General features: G+C 41.5%; 1 protein-coding gene and 1 non-coding gene across 2 annotated transcripts in view; both read left to right on the forward strand.

Moving 5' to 3' along the window:
- The window catches only part of LOC138963643 (atrial natriuretic peptide receptor 3-like), a 68,796-nt gene that overhangs the window by 35,547 nt on the left and 9,879 nt on the right, over positions 1 to 23,370 (forward strand). The gene's annotated exons all lie outside the window — the stretch shown is intronic.
- On the forward strand, positions 19,218 to 19,291 carry Trnah-gug (transfer RNA histidin (anticodon GUG)). The gene has a single exon. It is a non-coding gene; the product is annotated as a tRNA-His (tRNA).

A 23,370-nucleotide genomic window follows, 5' to 3' on the forward strand; every position in this document is an offset into this window, starting at 1 on the left:
ATGAAGGTGTTTCATGGTTGTACATTTTAAACATGAAAACACTAGCATTTAAAAAGAACTGCTGATGTAGCGGAAGAATGTTCAGTTGAGTGTATTTTTCTTGAGTAGTCATATTGGGATCTCGGTTTAATAACTTTACACCTCTCTTGTGAAGTGTGTTTATTTTCTTTATATGAACATCACTGGCATTGCACCAGACAGTAGATGCATAGCAAATGTGAGAGAGACAGTGTGCGTGGAAAAACATTTTGAGGGCATCCACAGAAACAACGCACCAGAGCTTGTTAAGTAAGAAAAGGTTCCTAGAAACTCGTTTATAAACTGTATCAATGTGAGAGCGCCAGTTAAGTTCATCATCAATTACAACTCCAAGCACACGGTGTTGATGGACTTGAGCAATGCTAACTGTACCATGCATAAGATCAAGGCTCAGAGGCTGTCGCTGGTGTTTTTGTCTTGTGGTTATTAACATGCTTTTTGTTTTCTTAGGATGCAGAGATAAAGAGAGAGAGATAAAGATACAGACGTAAGACGTAAGACATTTTACGTCTTAGCGAGCTTTTTCATGACCGCGAACTGAGACCATTATTTTTTATAATCACTGAGACGAGGTGTGTAACCACTTTATTCCTCCTTTCTTCAGTTATTCAAAGAAAAGAGGAGGTTTTTTGCGAAAGTTTGATCGAATCCTATTCACTCAACCAGTCAACCTGCGCAGGCGATCGATTAATGCGCGGTTGTATAGTTCCGTGCAAATCATTCCATTCTGTTAACACTTCTTGTCAGTTTTCCTATTTTGGACTAAAATCAAGTACACAGATAATCATGCTGTTATTCTGCTGTGGCGGCAAAGGCAGATATTGTGTGTTCTGTAAATGTTTTGGTATCGCTTAGGATAATGTTCTTTCGTCAAATGGGACTAGCAGACGAACTTTTGCACCCGTGTTCCAACGTTAAAAACTGTATGAAGTTCAGTTTTCTGGGGAAAATAGTGTATGAAACCGCTTTATGTTGTTTAAATTTATGAGATGTGTGCATTTGGTTGCGTGTGATCTGTTTATTAAATGAAATATTGTTGAAAACTGACCGTCGGATTGCAGTCTGTTGTCGAAGAAACTGAGTGAAAAGAAGGGGAACTACTCTTGTCGCTAGACAAAGTATGAGTTACTTGCCTTGCGGGAAATTGCTTGTGATGAACGTTTGAGCACGGCAAATCTAGATTCAGAAAACATGGATTTTATATGAAGATTCATGTGTTCAGGCCTGTAGTTGTTAATTTAAATGCGGTATGTTTGTATTGTTTGCTCCAGAGATGTATACTTCGTACGTTAGAGCGTTCGGAACTTTTCAGTCGCAAAAAGTAGTACCGAAACAGAACAACTTCTCAACCCATTGCACTATCGAGGATTCAGGCTGTTGCTGGGTCGTTATTTGTTTGGTTGCTGGGTCATTATCGAAAAATAACTACCCCTACAAGTTTACAGAGGTAAAGAAGCAGAGGGGGGAATAAGACCGAATAAAATAAAATAGAATAAAAACCAGTAAAAACAACAGTTGTTGGGAAACAAAAGAATCTGACATACCCTTGGGAAAAAACACCTGTTTTTAAAGTAACCCAGACACAAAAATCACAATGTTTTTTCGTGATCTAAAAACGGTATCAAGCCTGTCAAGTAAGCAACCGCATGCGTTCCCTTTTATAAAAGCTGGCGTTTCCTTCCTTTCATTCAAGCTTTTTTGGCGTGTGCATGGAAACCTGTGGAAACAGTTTTTCCCTTAAAGATTCCACTGGACATGGTCTGTTCTTCCTGCTACGTTTAAAGCTGTTAGCAGCGGATATTGACAGACTGACACTGACATTGCCTCCGCCTAATCCAATTTAAAACTTTGTTTTTATTTTTCTTCAGTTTTTGGGTCTTTCTGTCAGCCACCCAAGGATTGTTATTTATCTGTGCAGCGCGCGAAGGAAAGAGTTAAAGGGAAAGAGACAAAGTAGTAGGGGGAGGGGGGGGTGGGGGTGAAGTGGGAGAAAGCTGATTAGCGGAAACGGATAGCGGCAAGTTGGCGTTTGCTTTTTTCCACTTCAAGTTTTTGTTCTCTTTTTTATTTTATTTTTTAACCAAGGTGATAATTTGAGGAGGCAATGCAACACTGTTAGAAAGAGTGGGATAAACGTAACAAGGGGAAAACAGGAAGCAAAGAGACGCATGACATAAAACAAAGAAGAGAGAGAGAGAGAATGAGAGAGGGAGAGAGAGAGAGAGAGAGAGAGAGAGAGAGAGAGAGAGAGAGAGAGAGAGAGAGAGAGAGAGAGAGAGAGAGAGAGAGAGGGGAGAGAGAGAGAAAGACGCTTTTTTTGACGCTTTGAGAGTTTATTGTCCTCAGCTTTAAAAGCTATTTAGACAAGGGGATATAATTTACAGAAGAAATAAACATAACCATCTCTGTAAACACATCCACACACACACACACACACTCCTCTCTCTCTCTCTCTCTCTCTCTCTCTCTCTCTCTCTCTCTCTCTCTCTCGGGGGGTCAAGGTCACCGGCGGTGGAGAGAAGACGTGTGTACTTTTCGCTCTCAGGTAATTGTCAAACTTTTGCTTATCCACGCTGAGTTATATATGGACGTTGCCGGTTTACCAGCAGCAGCATGCGACCTACTGACCACTCTGTTGGCGAAAAACAGAGTCACATCATGGCAAGTCTCTGGCAAAGGCCGAAACGCTGTGTTCACGCTTCGCCTGACAGCTACAGACCATGAGGCCGCCATGACACCCGCCTTGTCACAGTGGAAGAAAAAATCACCTTCGCAAATACGACGGGACCAACATCGTGCTAACCTCAGACAGACACAGACCAAGGTAGGAGAAACAGAAATACCTCTTTCTTTACGAAACCAAGATGACGCTACAGTTAAAACAAATGGCAAAGTTAGTAAAGGCATTGTTACTGACAAACAGCGTGAACAAGTCGACAAACACACTGTTAGAGGAGCCAGCGCACATGCACGTGAAATACGTTGTAAGAACAATGTTATGAGTAATTTGACGCAGCCAGGCGTGGTGACACGCAGTAGAGCCAGGACAACAGGTCACGGTGGTGTCATAGGTGATGAAAAGCGTGCAAAAAACATCAACACTACAGTCAGTGACAGTGTGCGCAATAAGGGACATGTATTGCAGCTTGAAGAACATAGAGACAGAAACACCTGCCCGAAGGACCAGCACAAATTGTGACATTCCTTTTGATTCACCAGATGAAGAGCGAGTTTTCGCGAGGAACAGGGTTGAGCTACGGTAGGGTCACTGCGCATGTCTGGGTTTTTTCTTCGCGGAAACGCTGTTGGGTTGTGTCCAGTCGCGTCCCTTGCAACAAGATGGCGACAAGCGCGTTACGGATTTACTGTTGTGGAGAGTTGATGGACGACGATGATGAACAAGCAGTACTGTTTTATTGTTGATGTGAATGTAATGCCAAAACATCGAACTATCGATTCGAACGTCAATGAAGAAGTGAGCGTGAAAATCGAGCGCAAAACAGCCGGGTAAAAGTTCAGGGCGCTAAAGTACATTTGAGCCGAAATCGCACCCAAACTCCTGTTGACCTCATTTCTTCCCAAAATAAACATCACTGCTAAAATAAAATGCATTAAAACCAAGACAGTATCCAACCCAGTATCCTTAATTTTTGAAAGGCTAAGTGATTTACAACAAATGTCTTCTCACAATCCGTAACTTTGTCAAAAAATATTTGCAGAAGTTTCTCACCTCGCCTTGGCAGCCATCTTGGAACTGGAGAGACCCTACGCAGGAAGCAAGGTTGAAAGTTGGTTAACCGGTGACGTCACTCCAGTCGTACCGGACCGAGTTTTTGCGACCTCCGGTTCGACTCGAGTCACCTTAGTTGACGCTAAAACTCGCTCGAAATGTGCCAAGACGCCTCAAGTATAAGAGACATGGAAAGAACTCTCTCGCTCTCTCTTGACAAATGTGACAGGATCTTGCGTAATATTAGCGGTGGTATAGGCAGTGCACCAAGTGATTGACAATCTGGATGATAAAAGATCTCACTCCACGATGCGAACGACTGTGCTAAACCTAGAAGACACAGACACTCAACGCGGTCTGGTTTCCATGCCGCGACGGAAACGATGAATATTGTGTATTGTTTTAAATTTCTCGCAATGCTGTACCCTTTACCCCAACCAAACCCATTTTGAAATGAACCTTCGTGTTTATTCAATACTAGCAGTTAAGCCCGGCTTCGCCCGGGAGTAAGCGGAGCCCTGTAGCAATTTAAGACGCTCGCTATCCCATTATCATTAGCTTTACCTCCTTTGTTTGGATACAAAAAAAGAGTTATCTCCCTTACCTTCTAGAAATTTCCGGAACTGTCCAGTTAAATTTTCATTCTTCATTTCTTCCCCTCATAGGAGCAATAGCGAGTCTCTAATATCACGTCTCTAATATCACTGGCATGATGTGCTTGCTACAGGTGAACAGTAGGCACTGAACTGGTCTTGCACCATATAGGCTGTATTCAATAAATGGGAGGTCCATAATCTGAGAAAGGAAACAATGAATCAAGAAATTAAAACCCAGGTGCACATCTGCGGCACCTAGGGAGTGTACGTGCACACTATCTTGTTCCTGCCTCTTGCCATCTCAGAGGTATGGCGACCACAGACAAAAAAGAGTTATCTCCCTTACCTTCTAGAAATTTCCGGAACTGTCCAGTTAATTTTTCATTCTTCATTTCTTCCCCTCATAGGAGCAATAGCGAGTCTCTAATATCACTGGCATGATGTGCTTGCTACAGGTGAACAGTAGGCACTGAACTGGTCTTGCACCATATAGGCTGTATTCAATAAATGGGAGGTCCATAATCTGAGAAAGGAAACAATGAATCAAGAAACTAAAACCCAGGTGCACATCTGCGGCACCTAGGGAGTATACGTGCACACTATCTTGTTCCTGCCTCTTGCCATCTCAGAGGTATGGCGACCACAGACAAAAAAGAGTTATCTCCCTTACCTTCTAGAAATTTCCGGAACTGTCCAGTTAATTTTTCATTCTTCATTTCTTCCCCTCATAGGAGCAATAGCGAGTCTCTAATATCACTGGCATGATGTGCTTGCTACAGGTGAACAGTAGGCACTGAACTGGTCTTGCACCATATAGGCTGTATTCAATAAATGGGAGGTCCATAATCTGAGAAAGGAAACAATGAATCAAGAAACTAAAACCCAGGTGCACATCTGCGGCACCTAGGGAGTGTGCGTGCACACTATCTTGTTCCTGCCTCTTGCCATCTCAGAGGTATGGCGACCACAGACACACACACACACACACACACACACAGACAGACAGACACTCTCTTTTATTTATATGTATAGAAAATGTCAAAGCAAAGCGTCTCTCTCTCTCTCTCTCTCTCTCTCTCTCTCTCTCTCTCTCTCTCTCTCTCTCTCTCTCTCTCTCTCTCTCTCTCTCTCTCTGCCACACACACAAACGTACGCTCGCGCTCACACACGGATTCTTCCTCCCAGGACTTTGCATAATCATCATACAATAATGCATTAAAATTCGTTAAAAAGTCTAAAAGCATCAAACACATCATTAAAACTTAAATCCTTAAGAATGTTATGGGAACAGACCACCCATCTGTTGTTTACTTAATACTCTACAATGTACATTCTCTTTCTTCCATTTTGTTCTTCCTTATATCCAAAGCCATTGCAATAAAACATGCAAGTGATCTCATCACTCTCAAATCACTCGATGCCAGCAGTCTTCATATTATTATAATTTTGTTTAACATGCACATACATTTTAAATGAATTGATGAACCATTCAGCACATTGAGAGAGAGAGAGAGAGAAAGAGAGAGAGAGAAAGAGAGAGAGAGAGAGAGAGAGAGAGAGAGAGAGAGAGAGAGAGAGAGAGAGAGAGAGAGAGAGAGAGAGAGAACGAACGAACGAACTTAATTACTCAAGGATTGACTGAGATTTTAGGCTCACGCCTAGTCTTACAATCTGTCCCTGCTAAGCTAAGACATAAAATTAAAGACAATAAAAGGACAATTGTCAATCGCAATCATACAGAGAGAGAGAGAGAGAGAGAGAGAGAGAGAGAGAGAGAGAGAGAGAGAGAGAGAGAGAGAGAGAGAGAGAGAGAGCGAGAGAGAGAGAGAGGGAGTGAGAGAGAGAAAGAGAGAGAGAGAGAGAGCGAGAGAGAGAGAGAGAGGGAGAGAGAAAGAGAAAGAGAGAGAGAGAGAGCGCAAGAGAGAGAGAGAGAGAGCGAGCGAGCGAGCGAGAGAGAGAGAGAGAGAGAGAGAGAGAGAGAGAGAGAGAGAGAGAGAGAGAGAGAGGGGAGAGCGAGGGTGGAGCGAGAGAGAGAGGCGGAGAGAATGAGAGAGAGAGAAAGAGAACAAGTGAGAGAGAGAGAAAGAGAGAGAGAGAGAGAGAGAGAGTGAGAGAGCGAGAGATAATGAGCTAGAGAGAGAGACTTAGACTTAGACCATTTTATTCACATAAAGGGTAGACATTTTAGGCCATAGGCTTAATCTTACAATGTGCCCTTTACATTCACACAAACACATATTCACGCGTGCGCCCGACTAGAATCATAGAAACATCAAGCATACAGTAATAATAAATGAGAAAAGTAGTAGAAAATACATGAATGGAACATCAATAAAGCAATTACAGAATGGAACATTAATTACGCAATCACATTTGCGCACTCACACGCAGACGCACAAGGAGGAACACATATAATACTAATATACACACAACTAAGTGCCATTCAACAAGCTTCTTCTTCTTCTTCGGCGTTCCAGATTCAACAAGCACATAGTGAGCCTACCAAGACAGGTAGATTTAGCATTATGTAGGCATGCAGCAGTCAATATTTCAGAGTAATAAAAATAATTATAATTAACAAAGCTAGCTACAATACCGGCAGCGTAACTTATGAAGACCTCAGTATGTGTTTCCTGAGGGAGGTTTTGAATGCGTTCAATGAACGGCACGTTTGTACATTCGAAGGAAGAGAGTTCCACAGTGAAGGTCCCACAAAAGCAAAGCTAGTTTTGTATAGATCTATGCGAGTCCTTGGTAATATATATATAGATTTGTTTGACACATAGCGCTCGGAAGCTTTAGTCAAGAATGCATTTAGGTATGGTGGGGCCAGCTCATTGAGCGCCTTGTACATTAGAATTAAGATGTTGTAATCAAACTGCTGTTGAAGAGGAAGAATATTGGCTACCTTCAACTTTTCTGACGTGGACAGATAAGGATTGGTTACAATAAGCTTAGCACCTCTTCTGTGCAAGGAGTTTAGTTTTTTCATTATATTTTCACTGGCACCGCACCATACAGTGGAGGCATAATTAATATATGATAGACAGTGTGCCACGTAAAACATTTTCAGTCCCTCCTTGTCTACAAAGGGTTTTAGTTTAGATAGGAGATGGAGATTGCTTGACAGCTTTTTACAGATATTCTTAACGTGTATGTTCCACCTAAGCTCCTGGTCAACTTCAATTCCTAGTACTCTGTGTGATGAAACCTGTTCTATAGGATCTGAGTGCAGTTTTAAGTTGAGGAGAAGGGGCGCTCTCTGATGTTTCTGTCTAGATGTGACTACCATACTGCTGGATTTTTTGGGATGCAGGGTCATTTTGTTGTTACTACACCACTGTTCAACGTCGTTGATTCCCTGCTGAAGGTCAGCCTCCACTTGAACTATTTTTTTGGACGATGAGTGAAGAGAGCTATCATCAGCAAAAAGCTCACAAGATACATTTTTATTCGTAATATGCAAAGGTAGGTCGTTTATGAAGATACTAAATAAAAGTGGGCCAAGAATGGACCCCTGAGGAACTCCGCAATTTAGAACACCATCTTGTGAATATTGACCATTTAGATATACCCGCTGGGATCTGTTCGTGATGAACGATGCAAACAACTTAACTGTATCACTGTTGTTTATATAAAACTTTAGTTTAGTTATGAGAATATTGTGATCGACTGTTTCAAACGCTTTCCTCAGATCGAGGAAAACTGCACCAACTAATTTGGAATCGTTGATAGCCGACAGCCAGGTGTCACAGAGACGGACAAGAGCCGTGGAACAAGAATGAAACTTACGAAAACCAGATTGAAATTGGTAAAAAAGATCGTGGCTTTCCATGTGATGGATTACATGTTTATGGATATGCATCTCAAGAGGCTTAGAGAGCACCGATAGAACAGAGATAGGACGAAGGTTGTTGATGAGAGAGAGAGAGAGAGAGAGAGAGAGAGAGAGAGAGAGAGAGAGAGAGAGAGAGAGAGAGAGAGAGAGAGAGAGAGAGAGAGAGAGAGAGAGAGAGAGAGAAAGAGAGAGAGATCTAACTGCGACACAACGAGTCTGCTTCTTTTGTCTCCTTCTGACCCTTTATTTATCTCTCTTTGTCGGTGTGTTCATTAGTCTATTTATTTGTCTGAACTTATTTTTTGCTGCCCACTTTTTTTTTCTCTTGCATTGTGTTGTTCAACTTCTTTGTTCTCCCTCCCCCCCCCCCCCTCCACCACAACGCAAGCATCCATACCTACCTTAACTCTTGGTTTAAACAATGTTTTATCAAATCAAACATGATACAATAATACAACCATAAACAATAGACTCTTCGATCAACTTGTATAGATGTACATTGAAAACATTCTTGCTAGGCTGGTGGCGGCATTGTTTCATTTTCTTCGTCGCTTGCCAGACAGCTGTCCGTCGGTATTGACACGACACCCTTGTATTGTTTGGTATTGAAACTGCAGTCTGAGGTCTGCGTGTTTGGTCTGTGGGCCCAGACTTGATTGTTGTGTGATTCAGAAGTTTGAACTGCTTAAGACGTTTGTCTATGTGTGAAGTTTTGTTTGATTTACAGTGTGTCTATGTGTAGCAGTCTTTTGATCTGCTCTATTTACACCCCCGGTATAGGGGTGTGTATAGGATTCGCTCGATGTGTTTGTTTGTTTGTGTTCGCATATAGATCTCAAGAATGAACGGACCGATCGTCACCAAACTTGGTGAACAGGTTCTATACATTCCTGAGACGGTCCTTACAAAAATTGGGACCAGTCAAACACACGGTTAGGGAGTTATTGGTGGATTAAGATTCTACAAGGACTTATAGAGGCACATATTAATGGTCAAAGGGAAATAACCTTCTCAGTTGGTGGCAGTGAGAATCGTTATTTCCCTTTGACCAACGGGGGTGTTTTTCCTACCTTTGAGGAATTTCTTGTTGTCTCTGTCTTTGTCTATGTCTCACCCCTCCCCCTCCCTCTCTCTCTTATAACAAGGAGGAAAAGAAGAGACATTAAAGAAGAATGAGGAGGAAGAAAGGTGTCACAAGGCAGGAGACAAGGTAGCTCAAGGAGACAAAGGGGTGTCTGTCCGGGACTAACGTCTGCGATACCAAGAAAGGAAATGTGTATTGAGCGTGATCAAAGAGCTGAATAACACACCGCAGACTGAAAGTCTTGAGAACCCAGAGGCTCGCATAGCAGAAACGGAAACAATGTGGTCTCCCACACTCCACAAACGGACCCAAATTGAAGATCAAAAGTAACGGGGTAGAGAGAGAGAGAGAGAGAGAGAGAGAGAGAGAGAGAGAGAGAGAGAGAGAGAGAGAGAGAGAGAGAGAGAGAGAGAGAGAGAGAGAGACACACACACACACATACACACACACACACAGAAAGACAGAGACAGAGAAAGACAGACAGACAGACAGACAGACAGAGACGGACATAAATCTGTAGAGGGCTGGAGGTTGGGAGTAGGAGTCGATCGGCGGGGAAGTTGTGCTTTGGTGGTGGTGGTTGTGGTGGTGGTAGATGGATATCTCTCTGGTACCAAAGTCTGCGATACGAACAAAACAAATGCGGGGTGATCGTGATCAAATAGCTGAATAACACACCACGTACCAAAACTCCTTAGAGTATATGTTTCTGGTACTAAAGTCTGCGATGCGAACAAAACAAGTGCGGGGTGAGCGTGATCAAATAGCTGAATAACACACCACGTACCAACACTCATTGGAGCCCAGGGGCGTACAGAGAAATAAATGATAGGACTGCTTATTCCAACAAGGAGCTCAAACGTAAATCTAGGTATAGTAAGCGGGGGTGTGAGATGGAGAGATAGAGAAAGAGAGCGAGACATGCTGTCAGACAGACAGACAAACAGACAGACTGATGCAGACAGATGCAGATATACAGACAGACAGACACAGATAGACAGAAAGACAGAGGAAGACAGACAGACAGACAGACAGACAGACAGACAGACACAGATAGGCAGACAGACAGAGGAAGACAGACAGACATATGCAAATAGACATACATACAGACAGACAGACAGACAGACAGATGCAGATAGACAGACAGACAGACAGACAGACAGACAGACAGACAGACAGACAGACAGACACAAACAGGGTGACAGACAGACCGACAGACAGACAAACAGCCTGGGTAAGCATTTCTCTGCTTGGTTCGTGTGTGAAATAAACAAACATTGGGGAAGAAACATGAAGAGAAATTGACAAACAAACCAGCAAACAAACACACAAACAAACACACAAACAAACACACAAACAAACCAGCAAACAAACACACAAACAAACACACAAACACACAAACAATACATAACCTCAACGTAATACTTGCAGCTGTGTATAGACGGATCACGACCGTAGTTCTTATTACATTTAGTCAAATTTTGACTGAATGTTTTAACATAGAGGGGGGAATCGAGACGAGGGTCGTGGTGTATGTGTGTGTGTGTCTGTGTGTGTGTCTGTCTGTCTGTGTGTGTAGAGCGATTCAGACTAAACTACTGGACCGATCTTTATGAAATTTGACATGAGAGTTCCTGGGTATGATATCCTCAGATGTTTTTTCATTTTTTTGATAAATGTCTTTGATGACGTCATATCCGGCTTTTCGTGAAAGTTGAGGCGGCACTGTCACGCTCTCATTTTTCAACCAAATTGGTTGAAACTTTGGTCAAGTAATCTCCGACGAAGCCCGGACTTCGGTATTGCATTTCAGCTTGGTGGCTTAAAAATTAATTAATGACTTTGGTCATTAAAAATCTGAAAATTGTAAAAAAATTATATTTTTTATAAAACGATCCAAATTTACGTTCATCTTATTCTCCAACATTTTCTGATTCCCAAAACATATACATATGTTATATTTGGATTAAAAACAAGCTCTGAAAATTAAAAATATAAAAATTATGATCAAAATTAAATTTTCGAAATCAATTTAAAAACACTTTCATCTTATTCCTTGTCGGTTCCTGATTCCAAAAACATATAGATATGATATGTTTGGATTGAAAACACGCTCAGAAAGTTAAAACGAAGAGAGGTACAGAAAAGCGTGCTATCCTTCTCAGCGCAACTACTACTCCGATCTTCTTGTCAATTTCACTGCCTTTGCCGTGGGCGGTGGACTGACGATGCTACGAGTATACGGTCTTGCTGCGTTGCATTGCGTTCAGTTTCATTCTGTGAGTTCGACAGCTACTTGACTAAATGTTGTATTTTCGCCTTACGCGACTTGTTTTTACATTTAGTCAAGTTTTGACTAAATGTTTTAACATAGAGGGGGAATCGAGACGAGGGTCGTGGTGTATGTGTGTGTGTGTGTGTCTGTCTGTCTGTCTCTGTGTGTGTGTAGAGTGATTCAGACTATACTACTGGGCCGATCTTTATGAAATTTGACATGAGAGTTGCTGGGTATGATATCCCCGGACATTTTTTTCATTTTTTCGATAAAATTAATACCTTTGATGACGTCATATCCGGCTTTTTGTAAAAGTTGAGGCGGCACTGTCACACCCTCATTTTTCTATTAAATTGATTGAAATTTTGGCAAAGCAATCTTCGACGAAGGCCGGGGTTCGGTATTGCATTTCAGCTTGGTGGCTTAAAAACTAATGAGTGAGTTTGGTCATTAAAAATCGGAAACTTGTAATTAAAAATGTTTTTTTCTTTTTTTTCCTTACACCTGTTCCTTGTCCCGGTGTGCACTCACGCCGCCCCGTCCCTGCACTCACTGTTCCATCCACATCTGAATTTCGTTCCGCTGCCAGACTTGTCGATTTTACAGACGCTCCAGGGAGGGATGTCGGGTCATTGCGGTAGGCTACCCTCGGAAGATGATTATTTTTTTTTATTAAACGATCCAAAAACAATTTCATCTTATTCTGCGTCATTTTCTGATTCCAAAAACATATACATATGTTATATTTGGTTTAAAAACAAGCTTTGAAAATTAAAAATATAACAATTATGATCAAAATTAAATTTCCGAAATCGTTTTAAAAACTATTTCATTTTATTCCTTGTCGGTTCCTGATTTCAAAAACATATAGATATGATATGTTTGGATTAAAAACACGCTCAGAAAGTTAAAACGAAGAGAGGTACAGTAAAGCGTGCTATGAAGCACAGCGCAATCGCTACCGCGCCAAACAGGCTCGTCACTTTCACTGCCTTTTGCACTAGCGGCGGACTACGTTCAGTTTCATTCTGTGAGTTCTACAGCTTGACTGAATGTAGTAATTTCGCCTTACGCGACTTGTTTCTTCTGTAAGAAGATATCCAATGCCATCCTTTTTAGTTTCAGACATCATCATGTCAACATAATGATAGCGTTGGGTTGAAATGCGGACGCTTATTTTGAAATGTCTCGAGACATTCAACCATTATCCGTTTTCAATTTTTGTTTTGTTTAGAAAAGTTATACAAGTGCCACTCACACACAGACATCTTCAACTCGAGCAAACAATTTGTGTCAGTTTTTAGCAGAAAACAGATGTTTATTAGATTTGAAGTTTGATGAGGATTGAGATTGATTACTGCCAACCTGTTTAGTTTGAAGGGGGTAGGGTAGACGGGCGCTGTGGCGGGGTGGTAAGACGTCGGCCTCTTAATCGGAAGGTCGAGGGTTCGAATCCCGGCCGCTGTCGCCTGGTGGGTTAAGTGTGGAGATTTTTCCGATCTCCCAGGTCAACTTATGTGCAGATCTGCTAGTGGCTTATCCCCCTTCGTGTGTACACGCAAGCACAAGACCAAGTGCGCACGGAAAAGATCCTGTAATCCATGTCAGAGTTCGGTGGGTTATAGAAACACGAAAATACCCAGCATGCTTCCTCCGAAAGCGGCGTATGGCTGCCTAAATGGCGGGGTAAAAACGGTCATACACGTAAAATTCCACTCGTGCAAAAACACGAGTGTACGTGGGAGTCTAAGCCCATGAACGAAGAAGAAGAAGAAGGGGGTAGGGTGGCTTGGAGGGCATTTGTTTGCTTCTCTCTTTGTTTCTGTGTCCCTTTGTATCTTTGTATCTTCCGTTCTTTCTTTGTTTCTTTCTTTCTTTCTTTCTTTCTTTTTCTTTCTTGCTTTCTTTCTTTCTTTCTTTCTTTTTTTTACATTTAGTAAAGTTTTGACTAAATATTTTAACGTAGAGGGGGAATCGAAACGAGGGTCGTGGTGTATGTGCGTGCGTGTGTGTGTGTGTGTGTGTGTGTGTGTGTGTGTGTGTGTGTGTGTGTGTAGAGCGATTCAGACTAAACTACTGGACCGATCTTTATGAAATTTGACATGAGAGTTTCTGGGTATGAAATCCCCGAACGTTTTTTTCATTGTTTTGATAAATGTCTTTGATGACGTCATATCCGGCTTTTCGTGAAAGTTGAGGCGGCACTGTCACGCCCTCATTTTTCAACCAAATTGGTTGAAATTTTGGTCAAGTAATCTTCGACGAAGCCCGGGGTTCGGTATTGCATTTCAGCTTGGTGGCTTAAAAATTAATTAATGACTTTGGTAATTAAAAATCGGAAAATTGTAAAAAAAAAATAAAAATTTATAAAACGATCTAAATTTACGTTTATCTTATTTTCCATTATTTGCTGATTCCAAAAACATATACATATGTTATATTCGGATTAAAAACAAGCTCTGAAAATTAAATATATAAAAATTATTTTCAAAATTAAATTGTCCAAATCAATTTAAAAACACTTTCATCTTATTCCTTGTCGGTTCCTGATTCCAAAAACATATAGATATGATATGTTTGGATTAAAAACACGCTCAGAAAGTTAAAACAAAGAGAGGTACAGAAAAGCGTGCTATCCTTCTTAGCGCAACTACTACCCCGCTCTTCTTGTCAATTTCACTGTCTTTGCCGTGAGCGGTGGACTGACGATGTTACGAGTATACTATGACGGCTTACTAGCGCCAAAACTAAAAATTAGTAATTAACCCGTGAAAGTTACTAATTTTCACGAGAAAATTACAATTCTGACGGGAAAATTACTAATTTTCACGTGTTAATTACTAATTTTCTAGTGTTAATAACTAGTTTTCAAGTGTTAATGTCTAATTTTCAGTTTTGGCTCGCTTCCTGACGGCTTACTAGTGCCAAAACTAAAAATTAGTAATTTTCACGCGTTAATTACTAATTTTCTTGTACCTCGTGACTGTGGGGGCTCAATGCGCATGCGCGACTGTTTCACCTGCCAGAGCAAAACATCCTTCGATTCGAAACTTTTCTGGTCCATAGTTCTTTAATTAGATGTAAATTAACACTAAGAGCTGGGCGCATGTATAGATAACCGTGACATACAACTGTCTGTCCGAAAACTTGTTGAATAACGAATTCTATCGAAAGATATTTGTGAAAGTGTGTGAGTCTCGATGAAGAGATCCGTCTGCTAGTCGTCGGACCTTTTGCGCATGTCCGACCGGCCGCCATTTTTCCTCTCTCGGTTCGAACATTTTCGGATCGATTGTCCTTCCCTAATACACTTTTAAGCAAATGTATGAGTGTGGTAGTGGAAACAAATATGAAGTACATCTGTCTGCCTGACAACTTGTCGAATAAGGAATTATATTGAAAGATATCTGTGAAAGTGAGAGACCACAGCCGATCAAAAGTCCGTCTGCTACGAACAGCTTCGTTTCGAAAGTTTTCAGGGTCAATTATTCTTTTCTAAGATACCCAAAACAACGTTTAGGATAGCGCTATTGCAGAAAACAGTGACATGCATCTTCCCGTCGAATTACTTGCTCGATAAGGCCTTCTATTAAAAGATATTTTAGAAATAGTGTGAGAGTGATGTTTGCCGGGCGTTGAAGCCTCTCAGTGCGGACTCTTAAAATCCGACTACTGTGACCGAAAACGAGGCAAAAATGAAAATTAGTAATGAACACTGTTAATTACTAATTTTCACGTGAAAACGATAACCCTAGGTTTTGGCACAAGTAAGCCGTCATAGTATACGGTCTTGCTGAAAAATGGCATTGCGTTCAGTTTCATTCTGTGAGTTCGACAGCTACTCGACTAAATATTGTATTTTCGCCTTACGCGACTTGTTCTTTCTTTCTATCTTTCTTCTGTCTGTCTGTCTGTCTATCTGTCTATCTGTCTGTCTGTCTATCTGTCTGTCTGTCTGTCTGTCTGTCTGTGTCTGTCTGTCTCTGTCGCTCTGTTTCCCTCTCCCACTCCCACTCGCTCTCTGCGCAGGTGTGTGAGTGTGCGTGCGCGCGCGTGCGTGCGTGAGTGCGTGCGTTAATGCGTGTGTGTGCTCGCGCGTGCATGCTAATGTGCGTGCGTACGTACGTGTATGCGTTTAATTATGTACATAACTATAATGCCAAGTGAAATGCCCCCCCCTAACTCAATGCGGATGAAAGACCTCCTCATCCGAAAACGATTACTTCCTTCCGTCTCAAGGGCATGAACTCTTGCACTTGCTAAGTTGTCCTCTGCGGACATAATTCAGTACAAAGTGCATCGGCCAATCTACCCCTCCCCAACACTCATCAAACTCCCTCCCCCTTCACCACCTAATCCACCCTCTGTGAGCACAACCATCGGGAGGCGGGACGGATAGTTTGCATACTTATCAATCATTGGTCCCCCTGAGAAGGGAGCTTTAAACACGTGACTGTGACAGAAGGGCTCTACCATCATATTTGCATAATCAAATCAAGCAGCAACACTGAGGTTAACCAGCGTAGGATTTCGATACCGCTGCGCGAATAGAATCCGATTTGAGGGTGTTATTGGGGACTGTTTCGTGTCGGTTGATTGGTCGTTTCCTGTGTTAATAGCAGTCTTAGTACCAAGAAGAATCGTACTGAGACAAGACAACAGCTTAAAAGGCTATTGTGGTGACTTGACGAATAAGTAGAGGTTACATGCCGAGTCTCAGTGATTATCAAAAATAATGGTCGAAGTTAGTGGATCATGAAAAATGCGAGCTTCAGCGAGCTTTTTCATGACCGCGAACTGAGACCATTATTTTTGATAATCACTGAGACGAGGTATGTAACCTCTTTATTCCTCCTTTCTTCAGTTATTCAAAGAAAAGAGGAGTTTCTGTGCGAAAGTTTGATCGAATCATATTCACCCAACCAGTCTACCTGCGCAGGCGATCGATTAATGCGCGGTTGCATAGTTCCGTGCAAGTCATTCAATTCCGTTAACACGTTTTGTCAGTTTCCATGTTTTGAACTAAAATCAAGTACACAGTTATGTTGTCATGCTGCTGTGGCGGTAAAGGCAGAGTGTGTGTGTTCTGTTCATGTTTTGGTATCGCTCAGGAAATGTTCTTTCCTCGAATGTGACTAGCAGACGAAGTTTTACACCCGTGTTCCAACGTTAAAAATTGTATGAAGGTCAGTTTTCTGGGGCAAAATAGTGTATGAAACCGCTGCATATTCTTTAAGTTGATTAAATATTTGCAATTGATTGCGTGTGATCTGTTTATAAAATGAAATATTGTTGAAAACTGACCGTCGGATTGCAGTCTTGTCGATGCAGCCGAAATCTGGAAGGGGAACTACTCGTGTCGCTAGACAAAATATGAGAGTTTCTTTTCCTTGGAATCTTGCTAGCGATAAACGATTGTGCACGGCAAATCTGAATTCAGAAAACAACCAAACTCATGGATTTTATATTGAGATTCATGTGTTCAAGCCTGTAGTTGCTTGTTTAAATGCGGTATGGTTGTATTGTTTGCTCCAGAAAGGTATATTTTGTATATTAGAGTGTTCTGAACTTTTGAGTCGCAAAAAGTAGATCCACAATGTGTACAGTCTCTACCCATGAGCTATCGAGGATTCAGGCCCGTTGTTGGGTAAGTGATTTTGGTTGTTGGGTAAGTTACCGAAAAATAACTAGCCCTACAAGTTTACAGAGAGAAAGAAGCAGAGGGGGGAATAACATTAGATTCAGCCGTGGTGAAAAAAGTACTAGCAAAAAACGCGTATCAATAAATCGCCTCACAAAGGCTTCTCAGGTTGGTTAGGAGTTTTGAATAATGGCATCACACACCACACATATTTAAAACTAGATGATTACCGGCTTCGCCGGGTACCGGCTTCGCCGGGAAGAAGTAGAGCCGAATACCCGGCGCACGAAGAAAAGGAGATAAACGCGCAAAACACTGGAGACCTTCTAAAAATAGTAACGTGCAGTGACCTTCTAAAAATAGTAACGTAGTAACGGGAATATGGATTGACGCCACACGGAGGAAGGGAGATAATCGCGGCTGAAAACACTGGAGAAGATAAGGAAGAGTTACTGGTAGTGGATCCCGACAACAACAACAAAACAAACAAAAAAAATCGGTTCAGCGCGCACAGCGCTGCGCGCTGAGAGCACGTGTTGAAATATCTCATCGATGAGGTTGTGTCCGGGGTGTAGCTGAATACGGTGTCCAAATTTGAAAAAGATCCACCGAGAAGTTTGGCCGTGCATCGCGAACAGACAGACAGACAGACACTAGTCGTATATATATAGAAGTAGTGTTCAAAAATCAAAACGGTTATTTTAATACCATATATTTCAAGTAGAACGACTTCAGAGTGCTAGAAAGTTTGTTTGTTCTTTCTTTTTCTTGTGTGTGTCTTTTCTCTGCCATTATACAAGTGGCTTGACGGGCGCAGTGGCGTGGTGGTAAGACATCGGCCTCTTAATCAGGAGGTCGTGAATTCGAATCCCGGTCGCTGCCGCCTGGTGGGTTAAGAGTGGAGATTTTTCCGATCTCCCAGGTCAACTTATGTGCAGACTTGCTAGTGACTGAACCCCCTTCGTGTGTACACGCAAGCACAAGACCAAGTGCGCACGGAAAAGACCCTGTGATCCATGTCAGAGTTCGGTGGGTTATAGAAACACGAAAATACCCAGCATGCCTCCCCCGGAATCGGCGTATGGCTGCCTCAATGGCGGGGTAAAAACGGCCATACACGTAAAAATCCACTCGTGCTGAAAACATGAGTGAACGTGGGAGTCTAAGCCCATGAACGGAGAAGAAGAAGAACACTTGGCTTAATCGCTATTATCGTAGCCACCTCGGGTTTAAGCGGATACAATCTCTCTTCCAAATGAACACGAAAAATAAACACCCATGCTGCTTCCTGTGCTGAATTAAATGATCAGATTGACACCGGTGTCATTAATAAAATCCATTCAGCAAACACAAATTCCGACTATGCTGAGAAAGCAACCAGGTTCTAGACTTTGGGCATATTTCCAAAAACAGAATAGACTGCGAACGTTCCAAAATTCAGAATAAAAAAACCCAAGAATGGTAGGCTATTGAAAGCGTTACATTTACATACACATATTGTGTCGAAGTACATGCCAGACTGACGTTGTGCCTTGCAGCTCAGTTGGTAGAGCTCTGGAACTAAGGATCACGGATTGAAGTCTAGGCTGCAACGGACACGGATGAACTTAATGTGTAGACTCAGACACGGTATCCGTGTCCCAACCCCGTGTCACCACAGTGGCAGGTAAAAGACCTCGGTCACTCTCCCATAAGTGTAAGTAGCTGAGTTCTCCTTAACACGCACACACATGGGTAGCGCGAGTCTTGTTACTTTTTTTTCATCTGGGAGGAAGCTGCCCGAATTTCCCAGTAATGGGTGAAAGTAATGGAAATGAAATGAAAATAGCCTGAATGGATCAATCACGATCGATTGAGATTTGCAAGATGTTCCACTTGGGAAGGGAAGGTATCTTGGGTTATTCTCCACAGCTGTGTACCAGTGGGAACCATGTTACGAAGGTGGGATGTCTTTATTAAGACAATTTTAACCATACAAATAATTATTGATTTCATTAATAAATACAGGTTTACCGGCCCCCGTAGCGCAGTGGTTAGCGCATCGGGCTGTGGGCCGGGAGGTCGTGGGTTCGAATCCCATCAGGGTCATGTGGGTTTTTCGGGCTACGGTCGGCTCCTACCCAGAGTGGAAGTGCTATGGTTCCTATGGGAAGGCTGGGATCACACAGCCGAGTGTCATTCACTTAACGAATGCGACTTTGAGAGTGCTCAGGTTCTGTATACCTGACCAACACCGCAGGTGCGGCAGTTCTCGGGCCTGGTTGACGCCAGGATAGTAAGTGTTCAAACCAAATTGGAAATCCAAAGCATCATTATAATCATCCTCATCTCATTAATCATCCAAAATATAAATTGTCCTTGCTCTTGTGGCCCTTCATGCCCGGAGCTCTCATGGTGACCTTGGTCTCAGTGTTCCTGTTCCTTCCTTCCCTGAATAGTAGTTCTGCTGTCAGTCTTCAACGTGTGACGTTCTGGGGGGGTCGACGGAGGGACGTGGTGGCGGTCTCCTCTCTGGAGGTGACGCTCACTCAGTCTGGCTCCGCGACTTAAAAGTCAATGTCGTTTGTAGGGGGCATAGTAGGTAGTGGGCTGCGTCCGTTAGCTCGGGACAGACCCACTACTGAACACCGTCGAAGTGACTCAGCAGAAGTGCAGTGTCATCTTCCGAGGGTAGCCTACCGCAGCGACCCGACATCCCCCCCTGGAGCGTCTGTAAAATCGACAAGTCTGGCAGCGGAACGAAATTCAGAGGTGGTTGGAGCAGCGAGTACAGCGACGGGGCGGCGTGAGAGCACAACGGGACAAGGGAACAAGTGTAAAGACGAAAAAAAAAAAAAAAAAAAAAAAAAAAAAAATAAATACAGGTTCGAAATACATATTTGGCTTGCAGAGAACGAAATAGAAATACTAGCACATTGTGTCTACGTTCAGTAAATTACAAGGGTGTCAAAGTTCATGACCTTTGTAACATGGAAACCAAAGGTCGTGACATGGATTAGAATACTAACAATTACAAAAAAAGAAAAAATATATTCTATTTGTTCCCGTGCATGTCTGTATCATTATCTAACTGCAGTATTACTGAACAAAGTAAATATATTGTAGTTGCCAATTAATATACGTTATAATCCTTTAAAGAACTGAAAATGCATCCTAAGATGGTACCCATCTGTAAAAGGGCAAACACGCCTCCCCGTGGTTAGTAGTGCTGCAGGTATTTGATAGTTTTTGATTTTGTAAAGTAATCAATGGCTACACTTTTTTTCCGTTGGATCCTTACAAACATGGGTGCCAAAATCCTAATCTTTCAGAAGCACCTAATTTTAAACAATAAGTTGTTATTTTTATTTGTGTGTGCATAGTACGTACCGTAAATGTCTCTTGAACAACATGCAACACATCAATATATATTCTATCGTTTGCAACTTTCAAGTCCTAAATAAGAATGATTAGGCCAAAAAAAAAAATTGTCTGTTTAGGGTAACATGACCAAAAAAAGTAGGGTCGGTAGGTAGGTAAAGTTTTTTTTTTGTTTTGTTTTTTTTGTGTGTGTGTGTGTAAATGCTATGTTGGCTGAACATTCACTTCTTATATTTGATGAATACATGTTTCAAAACTAACGTATAAATAAAACAGAGAGAAAGGGAGAGAAAGAAACGCCAAATGTCTCTTTTTAGCATTTTTACCTCTTTTTTTTTTTTTTTTTTTTTTTAAATCAAAAAAAAGTTTTTGGGTCGGCGCCAAATCGATAGGGTCGGTCGGGTTACCCTAAACAGACAATTTTTTTTTTGGCCTTATGGCACTCATGTTTGTAAGGATTCAACTAAAATCAAATACAGGGATACAACTTGTTCAGCGTTTTTAATTTCGTTAGAGGTATTCGATAAGTACCTAAGTCGGACCCAGTAGAATAAACAAGTCGCGTAAGGCGAAATTACTACATTTAGTCAAGCTGTGGAACTCACAGAATGAAACTGAACGCACTGCATTTTTTGACAATGACCGTAGTCCGCCGCTAGTGCAAAAGGCAGTGAAAGTGACGAGCCTGTTCAGCGCTGTAGCGGTTGCGCTGCGCTGCATAGGACGCTTTACTGTACCTCTCTTCGTTTTAATTTTCTGAGCGTGTTTTTAATCCAAACATATCATATCTATATGTTTTTGGAATCAGGAAGTGAACCGACAAGAAATAAGATGAACTTGTTTTTAAAACGATTTTGGAAATTTAATTTTAATCATAATTTTTATATTTTTAATGTTCAGAGCTTGTTTTTAATCCGAATATAACATATCTATATGTTTTTTGAATCAGAACATGATAAACAATAAAACAAGTCGCGTAAGGCGAAAATACAATATTTAGTCAAGTAGCTGCCATTTTTTCAGCAAGACCGTATACTCGTAGCATCGTCAGTCCACCGCTCATGGCAAAGGCAGTGAAATTGACAAGAAGAGCGGGGTAGTAGTTGCGCTAAGAAGGATAGCACGCTTTTCTGTACCTCTCTTTGTTTTAACTTTCTGAGCGTGTTTTTAATCCAAACATATCATATCTATATGTTTTTGGAATCAGGAACCGACAAGGAATAAGATGAACGTGTTTTTAAATTGATTTGGACAATTTAATTTTGATAATAATTTTTATATATTTAATTTTCAGAGCTTGTTTTTAATCCGAATATAACATATTTATATGTTTTTGGAATCAGCAAATGATGGAGAATAAGATAAACGTAAATTTGGATCGTTTTATAAATTTTTATTTTTTTTACAATTTTCAGATTTTTAATGACCAAAGTCATTAATTAATTTTTAAGCCACCAAGCTGAAATGCAATACCGAACCCCGGACTTCGTCGAAGATTACTTGACCAAAATTTCAACCAATTTGGTTGAAAAATGAGGGCGTGACAGTGCCGCCTCAACTTTCACGAAAAGCCGGATATGACGTCATCAAAGACATTTATCAAAAAAATGAAAACGTATGGGGATATCAATCCCAGGAACTCTCATGTCAAATTTCATAAAGATCGGTCCAGTAGTTTGGTCTGAATTGCTCTACACGCACACACACACACACACACACACACATACACACACACATACACACACACATACACCACGACCCTCGTTTCGATTCCCCCTCGATGTTAAAATATTTAGTCAAAACTTGACTAAATATAATAAATGTAATTTTGGATCGTTTTATAAAAAAATATTTTTTTTACAATTTTCAGATTTTTAATGACCAAAGTCATTAATTAATTTTTAAGCCTCCATGCTGAAATGCAATACCGAAGTCTGGCCTTCGTCGAAGATTGCTTGGCCAAAATTTCAATCAATTTGATTGAAAAATGAAGGTGTGACAGTGCCGCCTCAACTTTTACAAAAAGCCGGATTTGACGTCATAAAAGACATTTATCGAAAAAAAGAAAAAAAGTCTGGGGATATCATACCCAGCAACTCTCATGTAAAATTTCATAAAGATCGGTCCAGTAGTTTAGTCTGAATCTTTCTACACACACACACGCACAGACAGACACACACACACACACACACCTAAAGTGTGGATGGTTACCTAAGAGGCGGCACTGGGTGTAGTGCCTTTCTAGTGCACTTGCACTACAACAGCACTGGGTGCAGTACTCGCTCCGGCATCGAAGAATTTTGCACTAAAAAATGCACAAAATTTGACCTATTTCGTCGCCTATAGAGGACGGAAAGAATGTCATTTTGAACATTGTTATGACATTCTTTCCGTCAAAAAAGTCAATTTAACGGTGTCAATTTAACCATAAGGCAACCATCCACACGTGTGGACGGAAAGAATGTCATTTTGAACATTGTTATGACATTCTTTCCGTCAAAAAAGTCAATTTAACGGTGTTAAATGAAGCGACCATCCACACAATTAGGTTGCCATCCAGAGTTTAGGTTGCCATCCACGTGTGGATGGTTGCCTTATGGTGATTTAGGCAACCAAACCTGTGGAAACATGGGTACACACACACACACACACACACACACACACACACACACACACACACACACACACACACACACACACACACACACACACACACACACATATATATATATATACACCACGACCCTCGTCTCGATTCCCCCTCTATGTTAAAACATTTAGTCAAAACTTGACTAAATGTAAAAACA

The sequence above is a fragment of the Littorina saxatilis genome, linkage group LG4, assembly GCF_037325665.1.
Source record: "Littorina saxatilis isolate snail1 linkage group LG4, US_GU_Lsax_2.0, whole genome shotgun sequence".
NCBI classification, from domain to species: Eukaryota; Metazoa; Mollusca; class Gastropoda; order Littorinimorpha; family Littorinidae; genus Littorina; species Littorina saxatilis.